Source organism: Psittacula echo (assembly GCF_963264785.1).
Source record: "Psittacula echo genome assembly, chromosome: Z".
NCBI lineage: Eukaryota > Metazoa > Chordata > Aves > Psittaciformes > Psittacidae > Psittacula > Psittacula echo.
In genome coordinates, this window is record NC_137742.1 from 106,556,474 (window position 1) to 106,571,108 (window position 14,635).

Consider the following 14,635-nt stretch of genomic DNA (forward strand, 5'->3'; position numbering starts at 1 on the left):
AACCTGGCCAAGAATGTCAGACACATACAGCTCTTTTCAAAAGTCACAGAAAACAATACTGCACCATCTAGAAAGTTTTTACTTCCTAACTAGGCTCACAACAAAACACTACGGAGTCCCTTACCGTAAACCTCTTTATGTAATCAGAAACACAAAATCCTCCCATGCTCAAATGAAGGGACCTGTGCAGGGAAGATTCTTGATATAAAGTTCCCATCCTATTTGGCTTGTACAGTGGTCACCCAGCTACCCTGCAGCCTTTTACTGAGTAAAGCTGCACAGCCTCCCTGGATCTTGCTAGAACTCTGCTTGTGTGATAAACCAGGCATTTCATCTTATCTAACACTGCACCAGGCATTTCAATAATTTCACTTTCTTATCAGTAATACTAAGCTCTATCTGTATTCCAGCAGCTCACTTCCTGAACTAGTGATAACAGCTACTGTAAGGTATGGAAACAATGGGAGACGACAGCCAAGCCTCTTGAGTCATTAAGAGTTCCTCTTTGCATTTCTCTGTTCCTTTGCTTATTTTTGCTCAGTTTAATTTTGCTTTAGCTGTAACTCCAGGACAGCATGTTTGCTTCAGCCAAGCACTGACAAAACTGTCATTTGACTGTTCTTTTTTTCAATGACACTGACTACTGCTGCACGATGTTTGCCTTAACATAACATGATTATTTTTAATTTCTTTTATTTCCAATTTCTTCAGCATAGGAACAGAGGGACCAAAAGAATGAACAAAAAAAGGACAAATACTCCTCCTCCACCAGAAGTCACGTACCCATTTATGCCTTGAAGCACTGTTTCTACAGCCTGATGCTGCGCACACTGAGCCATTTACTTCAGTTTGCAAAATACCTTTCAATCAAACAGAAGTCTTCACACAAGTCTCCTACAAAGTCCATCCAGGGGTTCACAAAAAATATGCCTACACTGAGAATCTCTTAATTTTTTTTCTACCTACTAGGCAGACATAATGCATGTAAATAATGTCCCTCCTCATGCATTTGGTCCTCAACTAATGAATTCCTTTTTATTTTGCCCTGTGTAAAATACATATAATCCTTGAGTTCTTATCTAAATGATCATGTCAGTGGAGTATAAATATACAAAGACAACAGATACCAAGACGCTGGATGACCTAAGAAGGAAACCAAGTTCTGGAAATGTAGATGCAAAGCAATTTTTCATCTTTGCTGTGCACTCCTTTCCCACTTTGCCAACAAGCTGCATTAGAATTAGCCCTGTTTGATTACTAGCTACAACTGATCTAACATGAATCACATCAGGTGTGGGTATACAAAATGACAGCCACTCACTATGGACCAGAGGTCTCTGAGCAGCTGGACAAGCACCTTAGACAGCAGTATGTGGGTGGGCTAAGCATGGGCCATGTCTTCACTGCATAAATCAAAACCAAAAGTGTGTTTCACCACAGGATGAGTGCACATGCACTCTCCCCTAAAACAATCAAGGGAGCAATGGAGGTAAGATACTGTACCTTTATCATTATGATCTAAGAGAGTCAGGTCCAGAGGTGTCGTACAGATCTGGCTAGCCCTCTCACAGTGAAAATGAGTGCTTTGTTTCCACTTGGGTTTGTTCCGCAAGATAACTAATATGCTGTTAAAAACAAACAAAAAAAACAAAACAATGTGAGTACAAACAAAACCAGTGAGTTAAGGCGAATGAGAACCTACAGGGCAAAAGCCAGGGAGGAGATGGCCATGCATGCTGTGCTGCAGGTGTTTTTTACTGCCTGGCATGAATGTTTTTCAGGCCATTCACCAAACAACTGAAAAGACTAGGGGTGGCCTGTGGTACATGGGGATTTGATGGTAGCTCATAGAGGTGAGAGCTCTATCAAGAGGTTTAGTAGTCTAACATCCTTATAAAGGGACACAGGCCACCTGAAGCTGCCCGAGACATTACACGTAGACCTCCACAAATGTGAGGCCAGTCTCAACTGCCAGACTTCTGCCTAATTTGACTCCATCTGTGTGCCTTGGCTTTTCAACTGTAAATGAGTTAAACTCTCCCTAGCTCACAGAATATTTTCAGAGCCTTACAATCTATTATTACTATTCCCTCTTTTAAAAGGTAAACCCAGTTCATAAATTCTAGGTCAAACTGTCCCAAAAATTTTAAGATGCATCAGCTAGCTCCACAGAATGGTGGAGGAAAACTGGTGTCTCCAGGCATTAAGCAATGAGACTGCTGCTGAGCCATTTTGCCTGGACAGGATAAAACACCTGGATGCTTTATGGCAGCAGCTCCAGCAGTATTGCTGGCATTTGCACAAGGAACACTATCCAGCCACTCTCAGCTGGAGAGGAGACTATCCACATGGGCATCAAGCTCTTGAACTCAGCCATAAGCTTTTATTAACATGTAACTGATTGTATGAATTAGAGACCCCTAGTCCAGATCCTATGAAAACAACAAATACTACTCCTATTAAAAAGGTGTAGTGCTTAACAAATGAGTCAGGAGATACTTTTTTGCCCTCCCTGAGTGTGGGTATTTTTAATCCATTTGTGTGTTACTCCAATAGCACAAATAATTATGTTGTTACTCCAGGTTTAATAAAGAGACTCTATTACTCAATGGGGCAGCAGAGGCATGTACATCATGTAAGCACCAAGCTACAGGGGAAAGCTTGCATGACAAAGAGAATTCTTTAGGAAATTTGGCAAGCTCTCCAGAACAAGCAATGCTTAGCCTGCAACCTTCCATTATCGGATCTAAATACAGGACTGTAGTGTAAGACAACACTTTCCTGCAGTATTTTTATTAATTAGTACTAAGAATATAATTATTATGATTATGAGCTTCACTGACTTTGTTTTTTCTCCATTTTAGCTTCAGAGAAAAATAAAATTGGAGCTTTTCTCTCCCCCACTTTAATTTCATATCTTACAATGCCCATTGTGGACTGAGTTTTCAGAAGAGTATTAAAAGCAACAGATCAGGAGCAACTATATAACATCCAATCCACAACAAGGAAATAGTTTCCTTTCTACAAAGTTAAATGTATTGCTGTGGATAGAAAACAGGCAATGGACATGGGACTACATTTTCTTTAGTACCAAGGAAAAGTCTATTTGATTTTACATACAAGTCAAAATAGAGTTTGGTGCCTTGCCCTAAAATACTAAGAGCTAGAGGCAACGAAAGTGCTTCTTTTGAGTAGAGGCATACAGTACAGGCTTTGCAGATGTTACAAGACATTATTTACTTACAGAGCAAATGCAAAGGTTTTCCAAATATCATGAAAGCTAACATCAAACAAATTACGTGAAGATCAAGGTTACTACTTCAGCTTTTAGAGCAACTCTTTGAATCCGCTATGCTTAAACTCTAAAACTTCTCCTTCAAAGCGAGAGGTGTTTGACAGCTAGATCAGCTCATTCAAAGACCAAGAAAAGGAAAAAGGTAATATTAAGAGGCTAGCCGTTATTACTAGCTTCCCCAGCCTGCTGCTGACAGACATGTCAAGTCCTTGCACTAAATACAGAGCAAAATGAAGGGGCTAAGCATTTTTGCAGTGACTTCTCTCATCCCCCAGCATCAGCCTCTGTGAATTGACAGGAGGTGCATTCCACAAGGACATTCCATTTTCAGAGAATTTATAATCTAAACAACATTCCTTAGCTGAAATTGTTAATACAGAGAATTAACATTCTGAGAATAAGTAAGGAGAAGCTTTAGTCCCCTGGCACATTACTTTCAAACACACTTAAAAGTCAATAAATTACTTAAGTATTTTAGATCCTTTTGTCACAGTAATCAGGGACAGGGAGCTAGTAATACTGATGTCACCCAGTTTAACTCATGACTATGCCCAAAACATCTAACTGAAGATTCACAGTTCTCTTTGAAAAGGGATTTCCAAATTCTACCAATAACTTACCCTTTCATTATGCTTCCATCCATGCAACAAGCTAGAAATGAATGCCAGCATACAGTAGTGTTCCAAGGAAATGCACACAGAATCAGCAGGCAGGGTATTGATACCAGAAATGCTCAAGTTCCTTTCTGTATCTGATCAGTATTCAGGAGTCTGTGAAGACTTTGACTGATGAGGCATTTCTAGGAGCAGTCAATTCCTGGTTGTCCCTGTGCCAGTATCAGAGCATTTCCACAGCTGCTCCACTCACAATGGATTAGTATTAAAGGCCAGGTCTGAAAGCTTCCCCACCCTTCCCACCTCATTAATATTCAGTCTAGATTTTAAATGCCATTTACATAAGAACTCATCCCCAAGGCTAGATACCTCAAATTATATTCCATTTTTAAACCTGCAGCATTCATTACCATTGTTTCAGAAGGAAAACTGTAGCAGCTTTAGGCAGGCTGCTGTTGTTTAAAAGAACAGTATGTGAAGCTCTGCATTAACTTCATTAGCCCACAAAGATCTGCACTAGAATGAATCCTGCCTGCAAAGCTCAAACGCAACTGTCAGCAGATTTTCATTCTTTCATTATTCTGCTCTTGTTCCAGCTGCCAAAGCTGGTGGGTATACCTGCAGCTGAACAAAGTCACTAAAAAGGCAGCTTTCGTAGGGAACACTTCAAAAATAGTTACAGTCACCATAAAAGCAAATTAAGAGAGTGACAGTAACTCAGTATCCACTTTGTCTCTTGGCAAGCATGGGTAGAGGATTTTTGTGACATGGTATGCATTCAAAGCATACCACCTTACATAGCAAACCTGGCTTTGATGGTCATAAAAAAGGTCCAAAGGAGAACAGATTCAAACCTTCTCTGTAAGGATGGGGTCCAATTTCTGGGTAGTACTTTTTTCCTTTTGTATAGCCCAGAGCTTTGTTACACAGGTGAGCCCTACAGGCAGCAACAAGTTCAGGATGTAAGGCAGACACCTTTCTGGTCTCCACTAGTGAAGGAATGAACGACAAAAAGATTAATTCTAGTTTTGCCATACTCTTTTACAAAGCATTTTTTGTAACAGATTTACTATTCAACAGCCTGCTAGTTTTTAACATGGAGAGGTAATGTTCTGACAAAAAAAGAAAAACAAAAAAAAAAAAAACAACACACACACACCCCAAAAAAAAAAAACAACAAAACCCACACACACAAAAAAAAAAAAAAAAAAAAAAAAAAAAAAAAAAACCAGAAAACAGAAGGATTTTACATCATTCCTCCGCTCACCCATCAGAAACCTGCAGTTGTGAGATCAGATCAAGCATCCTTCCCAGAAGATGTGATAAGTAGGCTGTCATTTGCATTGGATGATAAGATTTTTATCAAGTTCCTACTTTGCACACTTACCATTCTGTATTTTTAATAAAGAACTAACTCATACCTTCTTGCCCAGACTGAGGTAACCACAAAGCACAGTTGGTCATTACAAGCTCTCTTTCAATGGTCTATTAACTTGAGAAGACATCATTTCTGTGAGTAAGCCCCCTAAAATACAAATGCTGCACCAAAATTTTATGTCCAATGAATATACACATAGAAATCAGATTTATAGGATTATTTTACATTTGAGTTTGAAATTAAGAGGTTAAGTATCTTAGATGTATTTTAACTTCGGCAGTCTGGATTGCTGGCTTTATTTTTTCTTTTTAAACCAGTGTTCACTAACTAGATTCATTCCAGTCCTCAAAAACCTTCCTTACAAAATGTTTCCTTATTTTCAATCAGCTCTGAAGAACAAGGATTAACACTCTCAGTCCCTCTCCCAGTAGTGGAAAGGGATCTTGTTTATCTTCCACATTGCACCTCAATGTTTCCCACAAGAAAAGCCCATTTACTAATTCACAACTTAGGATACAGATGGGGAAGCCTATACAACAGAGGAAAAAAAGAATCTAGCCTCTGGAGAATTTATTTCTCAAACTGCCTAATTTTTAGGTAGAAAAGAAAGGCTCAACTCTGAGAACAGCTTGAGTAGCAGTATCCTCACTCCTCCCACAAATTCAGCACCTGTCCATTCATCTCTGTTGTTCTCCGAATTGCTTTGCTCCTTCTCACATGTTCAGTAATCTGACGCACGTGCACTGACCTCACCATCACATTATTCTACGGGAGGTCTCCATGTCTCTCTCCAAACAGCCTTAACACACTCATCTTTAATTCTCATCATTACACCCTTCTCCATTCTCTATCAAAGTCTAACTTTCTTCTTAATCTCCTCACCATTCCTAGCTTAGTCCATTCCTGCCTTGTCGCCACGTCTGGAGTGAGCTGCAATTACCTTCCTCACTTTGCTATATAATGAAACTACACTGCAGCTAAACCACTGGCTAATAATGAGAACTGCATGACTTTCTTCTTTTTCAATGGAATTGAAAAGTAAAACTACAGCATCAGGCTCTGAATCAGACTTGGACAAGACCTGATATATCTCAATGTCTTAAGCATTTCATAATTTACTCTATTGTTCATTGTTCAGCTGGGTTCAGCTGTAACAGGGTTCAGCTTTAACAGTTATTTTTCTCCTTCCTAGTAGCTGGTGCAGTGCTGTGTTTCGGCTGCAGTATGAGAATAACACTGATAATACACCAATGTTTTAGTTATGGCTCAGTAGTGCTTACCCTGATCAAAGACATTTCAGTCTCTCATGCTCTGTCAGTGAGGAGGGGCACATGAAGCTGGGAGGAAGCAGAGACAGGACACCTGACCCAAACTAGCCAAAGCGGTATTCCATAACACAGCACAGCACGTAATGCCCAGTATATAAACTGGGGGAAGTTAACCAGAAAGCCCAGATCGCTGCTCACATTGGGCTAGGTATCAGTCAGTGGATACTAAGGAATTGTATTGTGCATCACTAGCATTTATTGGGTTTTTTGGGGCTGGGTTATTTTTTTCCCTTTCCCCTTTTAGTTTTATATTCTCCCCCCTTGTTATTTCCCTTATCATTATTATTAGTGGTGGTGGTAGTAGTAGTTTTGTATTGTACTTAGTTTTTGGACTGTTCTTATCTTAACTTGTGGGATTTACATTCCTTCTGTTCTCCTTCCCATCTCACCCAGAGGGAGAAGGGGAGGGAGAAGAGGGGGAGTTACTGCTGGGCTTAAACCACAATATTCATTCTTTGGAATTGCTCTGTCTTAAAGAACAGAGATTTGTTACTTTTTCAAAATAACACGAAGTAATCATTATCCTCCACTGTTTCAGAAAGCTAAAGAAAAAGATATTACATCTTAATCCTCATTCTACAGTAACACAGGTTCCCTAATGAACTTAAAAAAAATGAGCCTTGCATTTCTAACTTCTTTCACTGGAGGTCACAAATCAACATTTCTTAGTTTCAATGCAGTTCCCCAGCTGACAGTCTCAGGCAAAATAAAGAGCCATTCAAGAGTTTCTTGCATTCATGCCTTTTCTTTGACTTCTGTCTGGTGTTCTAAGACAAAACCTGTGCTACCTTCAGGATATTCTGTGATTTCACAAGATAGGTTTAATACCTAGTGCACCTCTTAGGACATATTTAGATCTAAAGATTCATGAACTGTGCTGTTAATGAAATATATCCTTTTACTTAAACAAAAATGTCCTTTAATACATCAGAATTAATTTATTTGTCAAAGAAGTAAACTTCATAAACAAACATTACTTTCAAACACATTGCAAACTACCGTGCAATGCCAGCAAAACCAGTGTAGCACTCAGCCTCATTTACTCATTTTACTGAAAACCAGAAGTCCTGGTTCACCACCTGCTCCAGCTAGTTCAGTGACCTTAGATGAAACACTACATACTGCTGCTGAGGATCAGGACCTGGGGCCCAGATCACCTACACAGACTTCAACCATGCATCTCATTGTTATATGTGCTCACATGGGCATTTATACACACAAACACACACACACACACACACACACATTCTGCTCCACAACTTCTCCAAATAAAGCAACTTTGATCTCAATCTGAAGTTTTTTCTTTTTTTTAGCAAGCTATTTTCAATACAGCTCATAAGCTGTTTATTCCAAGACAAAACAAAAAGCACTGAGCCTTGGAAAATTGCCAGACTGTTAATGTTTGCACTCCTGGTATCTGGAGCACTCACTGTTCTTAACAGCATTTTATGGTCTTCAACACAGTCCAGGATTAAAAAGAGTATTTATTAATACTTATGATACAATTGAAGACAGCTGTTTGAAATGGAGTTCAGGTTCTATGTGCAATGCTAAGAAGCACCAAGAAGAGCAGCTTATGGGGAATGGGAAGAAGATGAGGGAGGGGTACCTGACTCTTTGCTGGGGGATATGCTGCATGATGACACCAAATAATTCATGAGCTTGAAATTAAATAACTTCAGTGAAAGCAGGTTTAGGTTTTCTTCTGGTAAAACAATCAAACAAGCAAACAAAAAACCAAACCCAAACCCACAGGTTTATCAGTTTCCATTGCTTTATGCCTAATACATTTTCATAGAATCATAGAATAGTTAGGGTTGGAAGGGACCTTAAGATCATCTAGTTCCAACCCCCCTGCCATGGGCAGGGACACCCCACACTAAACCATGGCACCCAAGGCCTCATCCAACCTGGCCTTGAACACCGCCAAGGATGGAGCATTCACAACTTCCCTAGGCAACCCATTCCACTGCCTCACCACCCTCTCAGTAAAGAATTTCTTCCTTATATCCAATCTAAACTTCCCCTCTTTAAGTTTGAACCCATTACCCCTTGTTCTGTCACTACAGTCCCTGATGAAGAGTCCATCCCCAGCATCCTTGTAGGCCCCCTTCAGATACTGGAAGGCTGCTACGACGTCTGCACACAGCCTTCTCTTCTCCAGGCTGAACAGCCCCAACTTTCTCAGCCTATCTTCATATGGGAGGTGCTCCACTCCCCTGATTTTCTTGCTTTTTATTTAGATTGCACATGCCCATCAACAGCCAGCAGCTATGAACAACTTTTTTTTTAAGTAAGAGCAGGAAAAAAACCCCAAACCAACCCAGCACTATTACATTGTTTTACAGATACTTTCAGTTCATTATGAATTCACATTATCTACTGAAATCATGCAGTGTATTTCTGCAGTGCCTGATTAGACATAAGGCAGCAGATTTGATCATCGTCATCTCAACGGAAAAACTGCCTAATCAGACACAACTTCAGGGCTGCCAGACTGTTCAAATTCTGTAACTACGAATGAGTTTTGAAAATGACAACCTAAACAAGAGAGAGGGGTGTCCTATCACACTGCTATCTAGGTGACAACCTCCAAAAATGCAAATATATAAAGGCAAATATATAAAGGGACAGAAACAACTTGAAATGCTATGTTAGATTCACTAGATTTTATTTGCCAGAATCCACAGTGAAATAAAAAACTAGAAACTCAACTCCAAAACACCCATGACATTGTTAATACTTTAAGGGATAAATCGTTTTATAGACTCATCTGAAAGCATTGGTTAAATTTGTTAAAATTTGCTCTGCTGTATCTTCTTTAACAAGAAGTGAGGCACAACAGGAAATCTGTAGAGTGAAACAGTTGGTAATTAGGGCCCAACACCTGCTACAGGCAGACCTGCTCCTACAGATCAAGCACCCACTAACAGCTGAAGGACATCTTCAAGGTCAGGTTTTTTGTAAAAGGAATCTTATTCCTGCTCCCCAAGACCATTCCAAGATGCAAACATAAAAACTGGAAGTTTTAGGCTATTATTGAGATTTACTTGAAACGCACACTTCTAAGCCAAACACACTTTTTCAGATGCACCCAGAGATACAATATTGGACACCAACAATACCTGCACATGTTCATGCATGCAGAGAAACCATATTCTGGAGAACAGCAATTCAAAACGGCTTAAGCTAAAAAGTGGCTTAAGACAGCTTTCTGGTTACACTATTTAATTACAGGTTATCAATACGCTCAAGAACAAAAGTCAAGCACCATGTCCTGTTAGGCAATAAGATACTAAGCATCCTCGATAATATAGTCCAAGATACAAAGAACAGATACAGTGCTGCTAGTAGCCTACATGAATCACTGTTCTACCCTAAAAAAGGCACTAAAACAATCTAAGACATAAAAATAAAAAGCACTAAGTCAAACCAACCCAAATGCCTAGCTTGGGACCTGATATTTGAAGCAAGTATCTTAATTCCAGTCTTCCTCTCTGTACATCCTGCTGGTCAACCACAGGGCAATGATAATCTGTGAAGTATTCCCTAATATCTTGCCCCATTTTCAACTTTTTATTTTTTATATAGATTTTTTTTTTTAAATCCACTATAACAGTATTAAAGTAATAGGAAAATTAGAGATGTTGGTAAAATTTCACCAAAGAAAACTTACATTATGGGACTTCAGGGCAAGTGAAGAAGAGTTTCCTAAACCATTTTTTATTAAAGTGCCAACAGAAAGTTCAGAGTCCTTTGGTCTTGACACAATATTCATCTCTAACAATTTTCACAGCTCGAGCTAACATCCCACACAACTACTACTACTATCTACTTTTAGCCTAGATAGCCAGTAACACCTTAGCAGGATTTAAGCTTCCATGCTATGAGTGATGTTCTAAGAAAAAATAAACTTTCAGTGTACATTCACTGAAAACTGAATACTTTGCTCTACCTAGTATCAATAGTAAGAATGCCTGACTAGACAGTAAGCCTTATTCCAGTGTCTTTGGAATAAGGCTGCCATCTAGTAGCAGATTAGAGTAAATACAGACAAATCCACAGGCAGAATTTGAACTGTGAACCTGCTTGACAGTCTGGCATGCTGCTGTCACACAGTTATCAACACTGGAAGCACAGCTCCCCGGAGGAAAAAAAAAAAAAAAAGAAGGAAAAAAAGGAAAAGAAGTGACAGAAAGCAGAACTTTCTAGATAGTGCTTTATCACCAGACCATTCTCCAGTACAATCCTAAACTATTCAGTTCAAAACATCAAGTTTATCTAGTCAAACAAGTCAGCATGTAGAGGCAGTACAGAGGTGGAGTGGTATTTTTGTGATGGTGAGATACTTGATCATCTTTCAAGTTAATTAAACTGCAGCCCAATTCACTTTTTGTGAAAGACCACCACTTTTCTGTGTGAGGTCTCATGCCACAAAATGCAGTGAAACAAATTAAGTTAGACTGAACCACAAAGACATTCAAAAGCAGGGACTAAAATCTTATGCTGGAATTGGAACCATAAAAAAAACTGCATAAGCAACTTCCTGAAGTGTTACCACATTTATTCATGCTTCTTGGCAACCATGCTTTCATTTCTGAGTAAGTCAGAGCTACATTAAATAGAATTTTACTCTCTCCTCATCTAGCTGTGCCAATACGTTTTACAACTATAATCTAAACTGACTTGCCAGTGTTTCATCCATTGATCATTTCTAACAGTGAAAGAGCTCTTCACATGCCATTATGTTACTGCCTATTTCACACAATGCAGACACTTTTCCAGTTCAGTCACTAACTTGCAAGAAACCTGTGTCTTAGTGTTCCAAAGCCAGAGTTACCAGGGCTTTCGAAAGATGCTGAAGTATTCTGTCTATATGGGAAAGAATGATTTGTTTCTGGTTGGTGGGAAGAGAAAGCCAGGACTCCTGCTTTGCAAGATCCACTGGCAACCACTCTCTCCCTAAAATATTTTCAAGGCCACCTGCTTCCACCATAGCTTTCTCAAAGAAACTAGAAGAAAAACAGCATGACAAGAGATGTGAAAGATAACACGAAAGGATTCTATAGGTATGTAGCAAACTAAAGACAGACTAGTGACAATGTGGGCTTTCTCCGGAAGCTATCAGGAGAACTGGCTACCCTCGATTTGGAGAAGGCTGAGGTTCTTAATGACTTCTTTGCCTCAGTCTTCACTGGCAAAGGCTCTGACCACACCACACAAGTCTTGGAAGGCAGACGCAAGGACTGTGAAAATAAAGACCTCAGGCCCACAGTTGGAGAAGATCTGGTTCGAAACAATCTTAAGAACCTGAACGTGCACAAGTCCATGGGACATCATGAAATCCATCCGCGGGTCCTGAAGGAGTTGGTGAATGAAGCTGCTAAGCCACTGGCCATCATGTTTGAAAGATCATGGCAGTCAGGTGAAGTTCCCGACAACTGGAAAAAGGGAACCCCCATTTTCAAGAAGGGGAAAATGGATGACCCAGGGAATTACAGACCAGTCAGTCTCACCTCTGTGCCTGGCAAAATCTTGGAGCAGATTCTCCTGGAAGGCATGCTAAGGCACATGAAACACAACAAAGTGGTTGGTAACAGCCAGCATGGCTTCAGTAAGGGGAAATCCTGCCTGACCAATTTCGTGGCCTTCTATGATGGGGCTACGAAACTGATGGACAGGGGCAGAGCAGTTGACGTCATCTACCTGGACTTGTGCAAAGCATTCGACACTGTCCCCCTTGTCTCTAAATTGGAGAGACATCAATTTGATGGATGGACCACTCGGTGGATAAAGAACTGGCTGGTGGCCGCACACAAACAGTAGTCCAGCTGGAGACCAGTAACAAGTGGTGTCCCTCAGGGATCGGTGTTGGGACCGGTCTTGTTCAACATCTTTGTCAGTGACATGGACAGTGGGATTGAGTGCGCCCTCAGCAAGTTTGCCGATGACAGCAAGCTTTGTGGTTTGGTTGATATGCCAGAGGGAAGGAATGCCATCCAGAGGGACCTCGACACGCTTGTAAGGTGGCCAATGCCAACCTCATGAAGTTTAACAATGCCAAGTGCAAGCTCCTACACCTGGGTCGGAGCAATCCCAGGCACAGCTACAGGTTAGGCAAAGAAGAGATTCAGAGCAGCCTTGCAGAGAAGCACTTGGGGGTCTTGGTCAATGAGAAACTGAACACAAGCTGGCTTCAGTGTGCACTCCCAGCCCAGAAAGCCAACCATACCCTGGGCTGCATCAAAAGGAGCGTGACCAGCAGGTCGAAGGAGGTGATCCTGCCCCTCTACTCTGCTCTCGTGAGACCTCACTTGGGAGTATTGTGTGCAGTTCTGGTGTCCTCAACATAAAAAGGACATGGAGCTGTTGGAACAAGTCCAGAGGAGGGCCACAAGGATGATCAGGGGACTGGAGCACCTCCCATATGAAGATAGGCTGAGAAAGTTGGGGCTGTTCAGCCTGGAGAAGAGAAGGCTGCATGAAGACCTCATAGCAACCTTCCAGTATCTGAAGGGGGCCTATAAGGATTCTTGAAAAGGACCCTTCATTAGGGACTGTAGAGAGAGGACAAAGAGTAATGGGTTCAAACTTAAACAGGGGAAGTTTAGGTTAGATATAGCAAAGTTCTTTTCCGTGAGGGTGGTGAGGCACTGGAATGGGTTGCCCAGGGAGGTTGTGAATGCTCCATCCTTGGCGGTGTTCAAGGCCAGGTTGGATGAGGCCTTGGGTGACTTGGTTTAGTGTGAAGTGCCCCTGCCTGTGGCAGATGGGTTGGAACTAGATGATCTTGAGATCCTTTCCAACCCTAACTATTCTATGATTCTATGACAAATGGGAAAGAGCGGGCAGAAGAGACCTGGGGAAGCTGAAGGGAAGAAGTGCAGAAACAGAAATCAACCACTATTTCAAGAGTCTCCAGCAATAAAGGAGAAAGAAATAGCCTTATGCTTTTGAGAGATATGAACATATTTTTAAGTACTTATCAGAGAAGGCACCAATCTATAGATAAAAATCCTAATTTACTGTTTGATTATCTAATACACATCTAACAGCGATCTCTGAGGATCGCTACCTCCATGTACAGAGCAGAAACAAAAAGATAACCATAGAAACACAGGTCAGAGCACCAAACGGGCTGCATTATTAGTTCTCTTTGTCCTTTAATACAGATCTCATTCCAGCAACAGAAGCAACACAAGCTTGATCATATCCTTAAATTTTCAAAATCAGAACTTTTGTCATTCTGACTTAATAACTTACCATGCAAACATATCCTCTATCCTTAAAGAGTTACACGTGTCCTTACTACTGGTATCTGCGACAGGATATAGTTGTGGAAAGCAGAAACCTACATGATGTAGTGAAGCAGGTTTTGTGCTCACAATTCCTTGCTTACTGGAATAAAGTCAAGTGTGTATTAGTGGTTTAAGTGTGTTTCCACATCCATCCCTCTCATCCAGTCTTAAAATGACCCCAATTACTCCTTTAGAGTTAAGAATTAGAAATCACTTTCCAAGTTTCCTGATTCTGCTTACAAAGCTTCCATCTGATCAGTCAGTCCCTTGTGGCTTAGGTCAAAACTATCATAGCTCTTTCCCTTCAACAATGAGTAACAGGCAATATCTGATAGCCTAGCTTTATTAATAAAAACCTCTGCTTCTACCCAGAGATCAGTTCTGTAGCAGAATCTCATTAGGTAATTCTCACTACTCAGTAATGCGATACTGAAAAGCATGAGTAATACTGAAGAAAAGCAAATACATTTAGTTGCATTCCCCTTCTTAGAAAAGAGTGAATGAAAGGTGACAAAAAGGTAGTATGACAGGTTTTATGAATGCAATTACCTCCTACACCTGCTCCCCCAGGATTTTACAGGGCTTGAGCTCTTTTTTCTTTCTCCTTGGCAAGACAAACCCTATATATTTACTAAAGTCAGGGTTTGGGCTAAAATTGCACTATACCATACAAAGATGACTTTGTTGAATGTTTTCCCCAAACCTATTTCTATCAAAATAGC